A 17,366-nucleotide genomic window follows, 5' to 3' on the forward strand; every position below is an offset into this window, starting at 1 on the left:
CCACGGCATCCATATGTCGGCTGCACAAAATATCCGTGGCATGGTGGGCATGAAACACTAATTTCAGATCGCCCTCAACCTGTAGACAGCAACCACTGCCCACCGTTTCGTAGGATCGGCTCTCCCTCCGCAACCCTGACAAGGGAGGCGTGGTTGCACTTTCTGCAGGACAAGCTGTCTCCCCTGCCTTTTTAAAAAAAAAGAAAAGCCAATGTAGCCGTTGGAGGGGTCGTGTGGCTGCCACACAATAGACCTCCAGCGCACTTCCGTGTTTCGGTAGAGAGGATCCTCCACATCTCGCCCGATGTAGCAACCAGACGAGGTAGTCCATTGGCATTGCCCAACGGGTCACTCTTCGGATTTCTACTTGTGGGACCAAGCTAAAGCCGTAGGGTCTGCGGAGCACGTTAGGTCAGCGAAGATACTGGAACACCGCATTCTTGATGCCTATGATGCCAATCAAATGCGAGCTTGTTATTTGAAAGAATGTAGTAGCCCAATTTTAGCAAAAAGGAAAGGAAGTTTAGGGTTTACCAACCATTCGACGACGGGATAATTAGAAATAGGACGCAAGTTCGGAAGATATGGGGAAGAAAATAACTCGTATTATTTTCAAAAGAGTCATCCTGATCCTTGTATTACTTTACTTAGGAAACTCACGGAAAACCAAATATTTAGATCGCCCGACGGCGTATGGATCATCCGACCTCCCGACTATAAGCTCATTGTCTTAAGCACTGAGCCACACCGCTCAGCTCCATGTTACAGGATGTGAGAGATCCGTGGTGGCTACTTCGAACACGGCCTCTGAGCCTCATGTAATGAATTGTACAGAGTTTTCGTAGTGTGAAGAAAAAGACATCTGTCGTGTAAAGCAAGTATTTCGATACGAATGTTCTTTAGACGTGATTTTTTCTTTATCCTCTCAGAGATAGCATTCTGCAGTCCTTCGTTGTTCAGTATTCCTGTACACCTCTACACCTGAAATTTATTTGAAAACGTAAACAGATCCTGGAAATATAATAATACTCTCTTTCTTTTATAGAACAAGTTGTATTTAGAACGTCATATTCGAAATCTGCAGCATTCGTATTTTAACAACATACACTTTTCAGAGAAAAAATTCGTTAACTTATAATTGCTGGGCACAGATACATCTCGACGATACACTTGGAGTGCAGGAGCCATCGCAGACCCAAGGTAAGATAGCGATAGTCCAGCAAACATGAGTACTGGAGTAAAAAGGAACTTAACTGTCAATTTTATTGAAATCTAACAACTGAAATTCACGCACATTGAAAGTTGGTTACGATAAGATGTTCTACGAGTAGTTCATGTAACTAAAGGGAAAAAAAATTCTCAGTTCAATCACGAAAATACGCTACCTGAAAAAACAGACGGGGATCCCGAAACGAAATGTAACTTTACTGGTTGAGAGGATATGTGATGTTGTTGCTGTGATTACAAATTCGAGTCAAATTTACACAGAATTTGGCAGTATTATCCCACCTATCAGTATGACATTGTACCCTCTCTATCCTGAATACCTGCACTAATTCGACTCGGAAGTTAGTCATAGAGCCGTTGTATCCCCTGAGGCAAGTTGACCAACAACTGTTGAAAGTTGGCCTTGATATCCTGTATACTGGCACTGGGACAAAGTTCACATCCGATCTGGTCTTACACATGTTCTATGGGGGACATATCTCGCTATGGGGATACCTCAGCATCACGCAGGAAGGTAATAGAGATACGTGCCACGTGTGGACGAGCACTGCCTGTTGAGTAATGGAACCACGATACTGTCGCATTAGAGGCAACACATGAAGAAGCAGGATGTCCGTGACATACCACTCTACCACCACAGAGTTCCCTCTATCACTACCATTCATGGCCTAAAGTGATATCCTACAACTCTGCACACCATGACACCAGGTCTATCGCCACTGTGACTCTCCAAAATATTGAAATAATGGGACTCCTCCTCAGGTCACTACCATAGTTGCCAATGATAGTCATCCAGGATAAAGCGGAACCGTGATAATGGTGGAACAGTACCAGTGTGAGCTCACTTTGCGTTATTGCCAAAGGGAGAGAATGATGAGGAGAGGGATGGAGATCTGGCAACAATGTGGAGTAGGTTATTATTGGCTGGGAGAATAAGGTCAGTCTACATGCTTCCACAATTTACTCCCCTCCTCCACTACGCTAAGCCACCTAGGCCAGTGTGTGAGTCTTGTCACTTGTGTTCTGGACATCGTAGTGAAAGGATCAGCCAACCCCCTTCCCCCCTCCCCCCCTCCCCCCCCCCCCCACAAATGGGAAAGCCTGATTTTATGTTGTGTCTACAATCGTCCCTCTCATACATGAGGCGAGATAGCATACTGATTTTTAAAGCAAGTATCTACAATCACCACAAACGTGAAGCAAGGACCTTACAAACTGCCTACACACACAAAACCCTGTGTGTAACATATTGTGGTGTGCATACTGTAAGACCTTCGGTACACACACCATCAGATTATTTGACTTGTCGCTCTAACGAAGTAGGCGAGTGTCAGCAATATGTCTCGTGGTCTTATCGTGGCGTGTTTATCTTCTGCCGTTTGGTCAGATGATAGAAATGCCACTTGCACGCTTAGAGTAGCAGATTGACGGTGACCAACTTTAAACAGAACTTGATTAATTTTCACACACATTTATTAAAATAATAAAAAGCATAGACATTATGTAACTTGATTCTGGATGCTGTTTACAATTGACAATCTGAAGTTCCTTTGGTCTTGGCACGTTAATCTTATTCTCACACATCTCTGATACTTGACAAAGTGTCTATACATTTATCTTCATGGCTATGTACAGGATTATGGTAATCTTATTAGGTGCAGACCGAAACTTCACTATAGACTGGTACAGACTAATGCAGACTGGTACAGAAAAATGCAGACTGACTAATCGGAGGTCTGTACACTCGTTATAATACCTCGCACATTCAGGTATCACTGCGTGAGTGTGATCCGCGAGGAGAAAAGGTTCTATGTTAGCAGCAATCTCATTGGCTGCGTTACATATTAATACGCCGATCAGCGAAAGCAGAATTTGGTCCGTCTCTAAGGCAGCGCCATCTCGTAGTGCAGAGACGAGCGAGCGCTGCGCCTGCGCTGTTGTGCTTAGCGAGGCACGCTCTAGTGGGAAAGTTGTGTACGCACTGACTACGCGGAACTATGTACACAACACATATCAAGAACGCAAAAGACCACAAACAACACGTCACTAAAATTACGCAGATAGCCCCTGGTTACATGTCACAGGCGCTTCCTATCCAGTAGCTCTTCAAGTAAGGTGTCGTAGATAAGAAGTAATAAGTCAGAGACGGTGATAGGAATGTTCTCAGCCATAACAGACTTGTTCACATTCATGTTTGCTTACAACAAATAAGTGACGAGGGAAGGTCTCATTGACTCATTGACTATGGCTGCAGTCTAACTACTAAGAGCTCCCAGCGCCAACCCCCTCCTGTCCACACAGCGTCCACGATGCCCCATCCCACCCCGTTCCTCGACATATGCTTCTTTTTCTTTTCTTTTTCTTTTTGTTTCATAATTTCACACACATTCCATCCGCATATGCCATCACCAGTCATAAGCCAAGGTCAACAAAAACTGCTGCTCCTAAAACAAAAGTACAAGGCACAGTGCCTCGCAGTTGTCGCGACCGAATTCTATTGTACCATACAGTAAAACTTGTCATCACCCTCACCTTATACTGTACAATTTATAGGTACCATAATTAACTCTCGATGGATGTAGAAAGACGACAATCTCCCGATAGAGAGAACAAACATTTCTGTGTTTTTGCATGACGCTAACCCTAGGTAAGTTTCACGGGATATATGGAATCGAATGTTTACGAAATTCCTCTAAACTGCGGTCACAAACCTGATGACCGACAGCGTCACAGATGTATTCAGATCATATGAATTTGGTGGCCAACAAACAGGACATAAAATGCCTCAACTACTAACTTTAAATGTCACCCATCTACCCAGTTTCATCTACTTTACACGATCTCCATCCAAAGACATGGTAATAATTATGCTTTAAGCCGTAAGTTAGATCAGCAGTAGCATCATGCAATGTCCATTTGCTCTGAACAAACTTAACTTCTTTCCATGCAGCTCTTCCTCATTTCCCAGTATTCTTAGTTGGAGAGTCTCCTTATACTTCCTTTCCCCAGAATTCGCTATTTCAGGCAACATATATCTTGTACACCTCTAATTTCTTGTTGTATTTCTCAATATCATTATTGTTATTTCAGCCATTATTATTGTCAGTGTCATTATCATTTTATCATTATTAGTGGAAGAACTGCAGTAGCACAAGTACTGCCAGTATTAACTTTATTAGGATATAGTCAGTATTATTTACTCACATTGCCATTTCAGACACTCATATAATTTTAATACTATTTGTCATGTTAAAATTGTTGTTTCTTAGGTACCTATGACGTAAAACTCTGGTCTGATGCAAGAGAAGGCCTGGTGGCCCTAAGCAGATCAGGCTAAATACACTACTGGCCATTAAAATTGCTACACCACGAATATGACGTGCTACAGTAGCGAAATATAACCGACAGGAAGAAGTTGCTGTGATATGCAAATGATTAGCTTTTCAGAGCATTCACACAAGGTTGACACCGGTGGCGACACCTGTAACGTGCTGACATGAGGAAAGTTTCCAACCGATTTCTCATACAGAAAACAGCAGTTGACCGGCATTGCCTGGTGAAACGTTGTTCTGATGCCTCGTGTAAGGAGGAGAAATGCCTACCATCATGTTTCCGACTTTAATAAACGTCGGATTGTACCCTATCGCGATTGCGGTTTATCGTATCGCGACATTGCTGCTCGCGTTGGTCGAGATCCAATGACTGTTAGCAGAATATGGAATCGGTGGGTTCAGGAGGGTAATACGGAACGCCGTGCTGGATCCCAACGGCCTCGTATCACTAGCAGTCGAGATTGGCCTGGTTCAAATGGCTCTGAGCACTATGGGACTTAACTTCTATGGTCATCAGTCCCCTAGAACTTAGAACTACTTAAACCTAACTAACCTAAGGACATCACACAACACCCAGTCATCACGAGGCTGAGAAAATCCCTGTCCCCGCCGGGAATCGAACCCGGGAACCCGGGCGCGGGAAGCGAGAATGCTACCGCACGACTACGAGCTGCGGACTGCAGTCGAGATGACAGGCATCTTATTCGCATGGCTGTAACGAATCGTGCAGCCACGTCTCGATCCCTGAATCAACAGATGGGGACGTTTTCATGACAACAACCATCTGCACGAACAGTTCGACGACGTTTGCAGCAGCATGGACTATCAGCTCGGAGACCATGGTTGCGGTTATCCTTGACGCTGCATCACAGACAGGAGCGCCTGCGATGGTGTACTCAACGACGAACCTTGGTGCACGAATGGCAAAACGTCAGTTTACAGCACCATGATGATCGCATCCGTGTTTGGCGACATCGTGGTGAACGCACATTGGAAGCGTGCATTCGTCATCGCCATACTGGTGTATCACCCGGCGTGGCGGTATGGGGTGCCATTGGTTACACGTCTCGGTCACCTCTTGTTCGCATTGACGGCACTTTGAACAGTGGACGTTACATTTCAGATGTGTTTCGACACGGGGCTCTACTCTTCATTCGATCCCTGCGAAACCCTACAATTCAGCAGGATAATGCACGACCGCATGTTACAGGTCCTGTACGGGCCTTTCTAGATACAGAAAATGTTCGACTGATGCCCTGGCCAGCACATTCTCCAGATCTCTCACCAATTGAAAACGTCTGGTCAATGGTGGCCGAGCAACTGGCTCGTCACAATACGCCAGTCACTACTCTTGATGAACTGTGGTATAGTGTTGACGATGCATGGGCAGCTGTACCTGTACACGCCATCCAAGCTCTGTTTGACTCAATGCCCAGGCGTATCAAGGCCGTTATTACGGCGAGAGGTGGTTGTTCTGGGTACCGATTTCTCAGGATCTTTGCACCCAAATTGCGTGAAAATGTATTCACATATCAGTTCTAGTATAATATATTTGTCCAATGAATACGCGTTTATCATCTGCATTTCTTCTTGGCGTAGCAAATTTAATGGCCAGTAGTGTAAATAAATAAAAGAAAAAATAAAATGTGACACCTGTGTCTACAATGACCACCATCAGACTTGAAGCATGTGTGTATATCGGTATTACTCGTACTTTAAATTACACTGCTACCAGTCCAGAATAGTTATTTCAAGTTTAAAAGGGATAAAATTTTTAAAAGAATATGCAAGTTAGCTAGCTGGTTTTATAGATTTCAAACAGTGGTCTCACAATCACATTGATTCTATGCATTATTACAATTCACACTGTAGCTCACCTTGGTAATTACACTGATTGGATGACGTGCCACACTATTTCTATGATATATTATCCAAAAATGGTGGGAAGCCCGAATTTATCTTTCGGCACGAGTGTCTACAATTGCCACCATCAGATATTAAGCATTTATATGCCATTATTACGATAAATTACGCTGCCACCCTTCCAAAACAGTTATTCCAAGTTTAAAATGGTAGATTATCGAGCAAGCTTTGACATGTCTGCCTAGTATACATATCATCATAATGTAGTAAGGGCTCTATAATTTTCCAAGAAATTTTCTATGTACATTTTCAACATAATTTACATGGAGGGAAACAACGAAGTATTTTGTCACTAAAACATTGTTTTGATTGATGCAAAGCCTCCATATTAGCTTCAATTCCCCAGTTTTGTTCTCATTGTGGTCATTGCGCGAGATGTATATTACTCTTAACGTAATCTTAAATTTCGCGTCGAAGGGTGAGCCAAAGATGGCGTGTTATCGACACAAAACTTAGAGATAAATTTACTAAATAAACAGTACCTACGATATGCCTGTCAATCCTCTTCTATAGTGTTTTATTTTATGGAATACCTGTCAGATACGACTGATGGTTCATTAGATATAAATACACAAGCGATTTAACTCTCCGTCCTAATAATATTGTAGTTTTTTCATTCAGCGTATCGCGCCGTTTGAACTATCGTGTACATGCCACTGTGCTCTGGATCTCATCTATCTCTTTCATTAATGCGACCGAGCGAGGTGGCACAGTGCTTAGCACCCTGGACTCGCATTCGGGAGGACGACGGTACAATCCCGTGTCCGGCCATCCTGATTTAGGTTTTCCGTGATTCCCCTAAATCGCTCCAGGCAAAAATTCCGGGATGGTTCCTTTGAAAGGGCACGGCCGACTTCCTTCCCCGTCCTTCTCTAATCCGATGAGACCGATGACCTCGCTGTCTAATCTCCTTCCCCCAAAACAACAACAACAACAACAACATTAATGCGACTAGAAACTGACGAGCAATAATAGCCCGGCATTTGCTTTTCCCTGCATTCTGTTTATGTAGTCGTACCACTTTTAGGTCGCTCTGGATGGTTACTTAGAAATATTGCTACTGTTTCTACTGATTTGCTGTCGATAAAATAATCGTACAGCACTAGATTTCTCGGTCCCTTTTTGCACTCCACGCAACGTATCAGATGACAGACCCCCCCCCCCTCCCTCCCCCCCTAGAGAAGCATCTGAGGCCAGGTGTCACCCCTCACGGGTAATATACGAGGTCTGCTCAAAAAAATCCGGAACATTCGTAATTTCGCGCCAGTGGTGTGTTCGAGTGAAATTCAGTTAGCATCCCTGCACACGCCTGTGTTTAATGTATAACTGTCACAAGTTTCATTGCTGTATGTCTGTTAGTTATTGTTGAGCGCTGAATTGAGTAGAACGTTGTGTCGCACAGTTGGCGAATTTCGAGACGGCAGAGGTGGAGGAGCAACGCGTCTGCGTTAAATTTTGCGTGAAACTCAAGAAAATCTTTAGAGAGACACACACCAAATGGCGCAGAAAGCCTACGTTGATGCGAGTTTAAGCTGTACTCTGTATTACGAATGGTTCACACGGTTCAAAAATGGCCAGACGGAAGTTTAAGATGACCATCGTTCAGGACGTCCTTCGACGTCTACCGACCACGCTCATGTCAGGAACGTCCACGAAACTGTGCGTGCGAATCGAAGAAGAACTATCCGAGAGATTTCAGAAGAATGTAAAATTTCAGTTAGATCATGTCACGAAATGACACAGCAGCTTCGAATGCATCGTGTTACCGCTAAGTTCGTCACACGGCTCGCCAGAAGACTTCGCCTCGCAACCTGTGAAGAGCTTTTGGATCCGCAATTGAGAACGAGGTGGTCGCTAAGAGCATCATAACTTTTTTATTTCCAAAGCTGAAACCCCCGCTGAAAGGATGAAGATTTTCAATGATAGACGAGATAAAAGAAAATTCGCAGACAGCGTTTCGCGCCATGCAAAAAGAGGCGTACCAAGACCGCTTCCGGAAGTAGAAACGGCGTTGGGAGCGGTGTATCAATTGTGGAGGAGAGTATTTCGAAGAAAACCATGCGAAAAAAGTAAAAGGTAAGAGTAGAAAAATTTTGTGGACAAAGTTCCGGAAGTTTTTGAACAGATCTCGTATCTGAATTCATTTCCCTCGCTGGCCGAAGTGGCCGTGCGGTTAAAGGCGCTGCAGTCTGGAACCGCAAGACCGCTACGGTCGCAGGTTCGAATCCTGCCTCGGGCATGGATGTTTGTGATGTTCTTAGGTTAGTTAGGTTTAACTAGTTCTAAGTTCTAGGGGACTAATGACCTCAGCAGTTGAGTCCTATAGTGCTCAGAGCCATTTGAACCATTTTCATTTCCCTCATTTTGTCAATACAACTTTCCACTAGCCACAGAAATGATCTACTTCACGTGTTCTTTCGGTAAGTGCACTACTGGCCATGAAAATTACAATACCTGGAAGAAGGATAGCAATAGAGTAAAGTAGGAATAATGTATCATTTTTAATTGTAGGTGATTCGAGGGTAATGCATCATTTTTATGTGTTGGTGATTGGAGGGTACAGATGTGTGAACATACACTATACAGTGTGTATCACCTAACTCTGCCACCTCATATATTTCCGAAATGAAACGAACTATGAAAAATGCAGTTGGATAGGGATGCACCTATGTCAGGGAGTCATAAAATGTACAGGAATGCATATACCCTAAAGCTCAACGAAATCACTTCTGACACAAAGTTAGGTTTTTTATTTTTTAAATGGAACCTGTATGTTTTTTCTACAGAAATGAAAACTAGAGCTACAATTCGTGATGACAGACTTGGTTTCACTGTTATAGCCCTCATACATTGTGAAGTATCAGACTTTAAAGATGACAACGGCGCTGTTGTTTCTGCCGTAATGCACAGGGCAGCCGCTGCCTGCACTGTCTTGGAGCCTTCTGTCATGGGCGTCACACAATGGGCAGAAATGTAGTCTATAAAAGTAAACGAACATCACTTTCACCACAAATTTACGTTTATTTAAATGGCTCATGTATGTTTCTTTCTACAGAAATGAAAACTATAAGTACACCCAGTTCATATTCACTTACTATGTTTCCTTCTCTTCCTTTTCCTAATATTGAATTCCAGTCGCCCATCACTATTAAACTGTCGTCTTCCCTAACTATCTAAACAATTTCTTTTATCTGCATATACATTTCTTCATTCTCTTCATCATCTGCCGTGCTAGTTGGCATATCAACTTGTACGGCTGTGGTGGGTGTGGGCTTCGTGCCTATTTTGGCTTCAATAATGCCCTCACTATGCTGTTCGTAGTAGCTTGCCTGCATTTCTATTTTCTTATTCATTATTAAAGCTACTCCTGCATTACCCATATTTGAATTTGTATTTATAACCCTGTCCTGTTCCACCTGCCCCCGAACTTTACTAATTTCCACTACATCTAACTTTAACCTTTTATTTCCCCTTTTTAAATTTTCTAACCTACCTGCCACATTAAGTGATCTGGCGTTCCACGAACCGATCCGTGGAACGCCTGTTTTGTTTCTCCTGATGACGAAATCCTCCTGAGTGTTCCTCACCCGAAGATCCAAATAGAGAACTATTTTACCTCCGGAATGTTTAACGCACGAGGATTCGTCATTTTACCACACAGTAGAGCTGTAGGCCCTCAGGAAAAATTATGGCTGTATTTTCCTATTGCTTTTAGCCGTTCGCAGTACCAGCGTAGCAATGCCATTTTAGCTGATGTTACAAGGTCAGATCCGTCAATTATCCAGATTTTTACCCCCTCATACGTACTATGTCTGACCTCTCAACAGATACTCCTCCGTTGTAGTTGCACCTACGGTACTGCTATATGTATCACTGAGACACGCAAGCCTCCACATCAACGGTAATGTCTATAGTTCATGCAGAGGAATTACTTGCTATGACTGAAAATAATAAAATGCAGTTATACATTTTGCACGTCCATACTATTAGCCGATACTGAATTTATTATTTCACAAATTCTCTTGCCATAACATAACCAGCAACAGGCCTGCATGATAGGAAGAGCACTCCCACCTCTTCCTGGAAGCAAATTTTATACAGACGAGCATTGTTGAAAGCCCTCTTACCCAAACGATGCTTTCAGGATAACTACATTGCCAGCCATATTTGATGAACATTTAATATTAGCTGCATATCCTTTACAGTAATTTTTGCGTCTTTGAACTGACAAATAACATTTACATATTCTTCACCCTACGCAATAATCACAAACGCTTGCAAGACCACTCAACATGTTCAGCCCATGAAGTGTACATTTATTCCCCACCTTTCAATCCTCCACTACAATGGGAACACATGGTTAGATTTCCAGCTTCATTTTCCAGACGATGTTTAGTAGCTAAGGACCAGCCATCAAACTATCCTAGCCTCGTCTCATATGTTCTACGTTTTTGGTGAGCTAACCCAGTGTGTTGCGTATAATACACTCCTGGAAATGGAAAAAAGAACACATTGACACCGGTGTGTCAGACCCACCATACTTGCTCCGGACACTGCGAGAGGGCTGTACAAGCAATGATCACACGCACGGCACAGCGGACACACCAGGAACCGCGGTGTTGGCCGTCGAATGGCGCTAGCTGCGCAGCATTTGTGCACCGCCGCCGTCAGTGCAGCCAGTTTGCCGTGGCATACGGAGCTCCATCGCAGTCTTTAACACTGGTAGCATGCCGCGACAGCGTGGACGTGAACCGTATGTGCAGTTGACGGACTTTGAGCGAGGGCGTATAGTGGGCATGCGGGAGGCCGGGTGGACGTACCGCCGAATTGCTCAACACGTGGGGCGTGAGGTCTCCACAGTACATCGATGTTGTCGCCAGTGGTCGGCGGAAGGTGCACGTGCCCGTCGACCTGGGACCGGACCGCAGCGACGCACGGATGCACGCCAAGACCGTAGGATCCTACGCAGTGCCGTAGGGGACCGCACCGCCACTTCCCAGCAAATTAGGGACACTGTTGCTCCTGGGGTATCGGCGAGGACCATTCGCAACCGTCTCCATGAAGCTGGGCTACGGTCCCGCACATCGTTAGGCCGTCTTCCGCTCACGCCCCAACATCGTGCAGCCCGCCTCCAGTGGTGTCGCGACAGGCGTGAATGGAGGGACGAATGGAGACGTGTCGTCTTCAGCGATGAGAGTCGCTTCTGCCTTGGTGCCAATGATGGTCGTATGCGTGTTTGGCGCCGTGCAGGTGAGCGCCACAATCAGGACTGCATACGACCGAGGCACACAGGGCCAACACCCGGCATCATGGTGTGGGGAGCGATCTCCTACACTGGCCGTACACCACTGGTGATCGTCGAGGGGACACTGAATAGTGCACGGTACATCCAAACCGTCATCGAACCCATCGTTCTACCATTCCTAGACCGGCAAGGGAACTTGCTGTTCCAACAGGACAATGCACGTCCGCATGTATCCCGTGCCACCCAACGTGCTCTAGAAGGTGTAAGTCAACTACCCTGGCCAGCAAGATCTCCGGATCTGTCCCCCATTGAGCATGTTTGGGACTGGATGAAGCGTCGTCTCACGCGGTCTGCACGTCCAGCACGAACGCTGGTCCAACTGAGGCGCCAGGTGGAAATGGCATGGCAAGCCGTTCCACAGGACTACATCCAGCATCTCTACGATCGTCTCCATGGGACAATAGCAGCCTGCATTGCTGCGAAAGGTGGATATACACTGTACTAGTGCCGACATTGTGCATACTCTGTTGCCTGTGTCTATGTGCCTGTGGTTCTGTCAGTGTGATCATGTGATGTATCTGACCCCAGGAATGTGTCAATAAAGTTTCCCCTTCCTGGGACAATGAATTCACGGTGTCCTTATTTCAATTTCCAGGAGTGTACGTTGAACTGCACAATGACACCGATTCAAGAGATGACTGCAGATATAGTTCCGTGCTGTGCAGGGTGCAAGTATTGAACAATAAGCATTTCGACTCATCACAGATCTACTTTCACAGGTCTACCTCCCCAGCATCCCAGATATCCACTACGTTAGAGGGGAAGAGAGAGAGACTTGCTTTCCCAGCTACTTATATACCTTAAAAATCCAAGATAGTGATACATCTGGTCACGTGATCATTTCGTCTGTTATGGTCACGTCTCCTACATTTGCTTGTAGATGCAATCAAATAATAAACACCTACCCCAACTGCATTATTTTGTGCATGTCTTGCGTTTTCACAGGGGCCGCAGACCCTACTCCAGATCTAAGACTATCACGGTGGATCCTCCTCACGTAACAATCAACCAGTTGTAATTATACAGAAATAGTTCAGTGTAATAAATACATTCATACTTACAATACACTTCAAAAGCAACAAAGTATTCGGACTCTGTAAATAAGTCTTCCGTTGCTGGACAATGTCTTCCAATCGTGAACATCATCGTAATCGTCCTCTTTTTCTTGTTCCTCAATGTAATCATCATCTTCTTCTCCACCTTCTACTTTCATAAATACGTTGTTTGTGACGTATTTTTCCTGGTTTCTCTTTTTCTTTCGGAATAGTTGTTCCAGTCTCTGTAGTGGTTGAAAAACGAGTCTGATTGGAAGCTGATGTACATGATTTTTGAATCACCTCTTCAAACACACTGTAGCTTCAAGTGTTTTAACCTGGCGTGAACGTTTCCTTCCTAGGTTCAGGCTTGATTCATTTTCACTCTTTACTCTGATTTTCTGTGTGTTAAAAGGTATTTCAAAATTCTCGGCAGCTCTTATAATCAATAAACGTTCAGCAACTGTTTGTTTTTCCATTTTCAAAACTTCCACAGTCCACTTTCCACCCATACGAAACATAAAAATGGATATCATGATTGTCAGTGGATAATGATGGTCAGTTGGTAATGATGGTCAGTGGATAACAATGGTCAAGGGAGAGTTATGGTCAGTGGGGAGTAATTGTCAGTTTAGAATGATGATCAATATGGTCAGTGACGAATGATGGTCAATGGAAAATATGGTAACTGGAGAATTAAGGTTCAACTGAGAATGACAGTCATGCTAGAATTATTGTCAGTGGAGATCGATAGTTAATGGGTAATGATGGTAATTGGAGAATTATGTCATTGAATTGTGTTCAGTGGAGAATTATGATCATGGAGAATAATGACTGAAGTGCCTAGAACCGCTCGGCCACAGCGGTCGGCCAATTGCTTACACCAAGCACTCTTCTCACTCTACATCCAAACAAAAACTGACAAGATCACCCATATTATTCCTCTAAAACATAGTTGTAGTTCCTCAGGGAGATCCATCTGTATTAAATGCAGGGTAGGTTCTGGGGGCTCCTATCACAAAGCCATACATATACCAAATAACGCAATTGGGCTAGGTGCTTCCAATTGACTTGCATCTACAAGCAAATATAGAAGGCATAATGGAAGTGACATCGTGATCATTTGACCGGAAATGTCACAATCCTGGATCTTTAGAGTATATAAAAGGCTTTGAAAGTAAATCTCTCTCTCTAACACAGTGGATGTCTGGGGTACTGCGGAGGTTAACCTGAGAAATTGGCTCTATGATGAGATGAACTCTTTCTTGTATGATACTTGTAGTCTGTACAGAATAATTCTGCATTCATCTCCTGAATCAGTATACCTCATGATATGTTAGACAGGGTGTAAGCTTGCCCTAAATATAGTACTTATGAGGTGGGGTTAGCATCCTTCTATGTTGGGCGATTCGTTATTGAACAATGCCCAGACATACTATGTGAAGCTCGACTTTTTTGTACTAGTAATAGATATCATGTCATGTGTTTCCATTGTGCTCGAGGATTGAGAATTTGGAAAGAATTACACTATTGTTAAGCTGAATATGGTGTGTGGGTTTCCAAATGATTGTTTCTGATTCTTGCCTAAAGGCAAATATTATGTAGATGATATTTGTCAGTTCAAAGTTACTGCAAACGGTGCAACAAATATTAACATTCTATCAAATCTTCAGAAAGCTGGCAATATTGTTATCTTGAAACCAGTTTCAGAATACCATGTGACTGAGAGAACTTTCAACACTGCTTCCCTGAGTACAGTTTACTTCCAGGAAGAGGTGGGAGCGCTATATCTAATATGCAGACATATTGCTGCTTGCATCATACGGATATCTGCCCTCTCCTCCTGTGCTGTGTATTGGAAATCTGTTTCAGCTACAGTAAGAGTATTCTTGACATATTAAATTCTGTATCAGCTAATAATTTTGACAAATAAAATCTTTAACTGCATCATTCTTATTTTCATTCATAGTGAGTAATATTCACGTTGTTGAACACAATGGGAACTCCACAGTTTGTAGCAGAAATTTTCTGTATTACTTAAACTGAATATGTGTGATGGACACTGTCACACATATATAACGAAATAATAAGCAATCAGGTCCATAAAATAAATTTAATTTCTTTACCAGTTTCAGGCACTTAGTGCCCTTCTTCAGAAGGCTGAACAGGAAAAAGAAAACACAAGTAAGTAGATGTCACATAAGAATACTAAAATTACGGATGAAAGGCTTAAAGATTTTAAAAATTAAGAGATAAAAAATGGTACATACTTATATCTATCGTATTATTTGTAAGTGTCAATAATAATTTGCACACAGCAAAATGCCATAATCCTGTACAGCTACAGTTGCCGAGGATGGATAAAATACTAAACCTAACATCAAGCCAGATGCAAAGAGCCATCTTCCTGTACCAGAAATATAAACTTAAGATTGTGAAGATCTCCAACCACATTAATTTTATTAAAGGAAGTGTCGTTGATAATATAAGATCTCAATATGTTTCTGCTTTCGTGAAAGTGCCTACAAATGGTCATTATGACAGGTGGACTTGGAAATTTGTAAAGTGTGTCGTTAGCAATTCGATAAAATGTTTATTCACCGTAAAAGACAAACTAAATATTAATTCTTACAGTTTATACTACGACATGACTAGTGTTTTACATAATTTACAATTAGACAGTGTTTGTTTCCATATTGATGAATGGCTACAGAAACAAAAAAAGTTAATCCAAAAAGAACATGATAAAAGTTAGAGTGCCTTCTGTCCAAGCAAGTTAAATCAAGTCGTGCTTACGTATCTACTTCAAACTTTGAATTTTATAGTACAACTATTAATAAAATTGGCATTTTATTTTAATCATAGAGAATCTGATTGCTTCATAGAGGTTTAAAATATAATATAAAACCAACAATCAATCAAAAACATGTTATAGAACTGATTTCTATTGTTAAATTATGGCTAGATTCACTTGAAATGGATACATAAGAACACACTAAAGTGGCATGCAAAATGACTGATACTATTGATAGCAATGTGGATTCCAGAAGTAATAATATCTCTACTGGCTAGAGTATTTTGAATGAAATCAATAAGAAACTTAAAAATAATGATGCACTAATAATCAAAGCAGACAAGGGCAACACAACCGTGATTATGTATAAAGAGGACTGTAGCAAAAACAGAAGAATATTTTAATGCTACCAACATTAAGCTAGCTAACAAAAATTTGGTGGATGTTTGTAACAAAGAAATTATGGAAGCAATTAATGCTAGTGAGTACCTATTTCACCCTCGAGATAAACATAAACTTATTTATATCAGTCCTAAAACTCCTTCACTCAGAGGGGAAGTCAAGATTCAAAAACAACATTTATCCATTAGACCAATAGTCAATTCTACTTGCCCTACTGCTTATCAGCTATGTAAAAACTAAAAGCTTTACTACACATAGTTTATAAATACGAAAATACTTCTACAACCAAAAATCGTAAAGGATTTATCAATGCTCTTAGCAACATTAAACAGCCCAAAAACTTTATCTCAGTATCATTTGATACTGAAAACTTATATAGCTATGTACCTGTTGTGGAAAGCGTCCAAACCATTGAGAACAGTGTTAAACCACAAAATACTCTCGAAAATGATGAAACATTAATTTAATGGTTTATTTCACACTGCACCTAAAATGTTTTCTCCTTTAATACTAAACTCCACTACTCCCCATTAAACTTGCTACACCAAGAAGAAATGCAGATGATAAACGGGTATTCATTGGACAAATATATTATACTAGAACTGACATGTGATTACATTTTCACGCAATTTGGGTGCATAGATCCTTAGAAATCAGTACCCAGAACAACCACCTCTGGCCGTAATAACGGCCTTGATACGCCTGGGCATTGAGTCAAACAGAGCTTCGATGGCGTGTACAGGTACAGCTGCCCATGCACCTTCAACACGATACCACAGTTCATCAAGAGGCGTATTGTGACGAGCCAGTTGCTCGGCCACCATTGACCAGACGTTTTCAATTGGTGAGAGATCTGGAGAATGTGCTGGCGAGGGCAGCAGTTGAACATTTTCTGTATCCGGAAAGGCCAGTACAGGACCTGCAACGGGCGGTCGTGGATTATCCTGCTGAAATGTAGAAATTCGCAGGGATCGAATGAAGGGTAGAGCCACGGGTCGTAACACATCTGAAATATAACGTCCACAGTTCAAAGTGCCGTCAATGCGAACAAGAGGTGACTGAGACGTGTAACCAATGGTACCCCATACCATCACATTGGGTGATACGCCAGTATGGCGATGACGAATACACGCTTCCAATGTGCGTTCACCGCGATGTCGCCAAACATGGATGCGACCATCATGATGCTGTAAACAGAACCCTTAAACAAAGAACATGTACATCTAAGCCTGGTACTTCACTCCAGAATATAGAGAAACCAAATTATATAACTATTGCCTTTCTTGGCAATATTTCTTATCAAATGGCCAACCTTCTTAGAAAATATGGTATCACAGCAGCCTTTTGCA

The sequence above is a fragment of the Schistocerca piceifrons genome, chromosome X (assembly GCF_021461385.2).
Source record: "Schistocerca piceifrons isolate TAMUIC-IGC-003096 chromosome X, iqSchPice1.1, whole genome shotgun sequence".
In the NCBI taxonomy this organism is placed as follows: Eukaryota; Metazoa; Arthropoda; class Insecta; order Orthoptera; family Acrididae; genus Schistocerca; species Schistocerca piceifrons.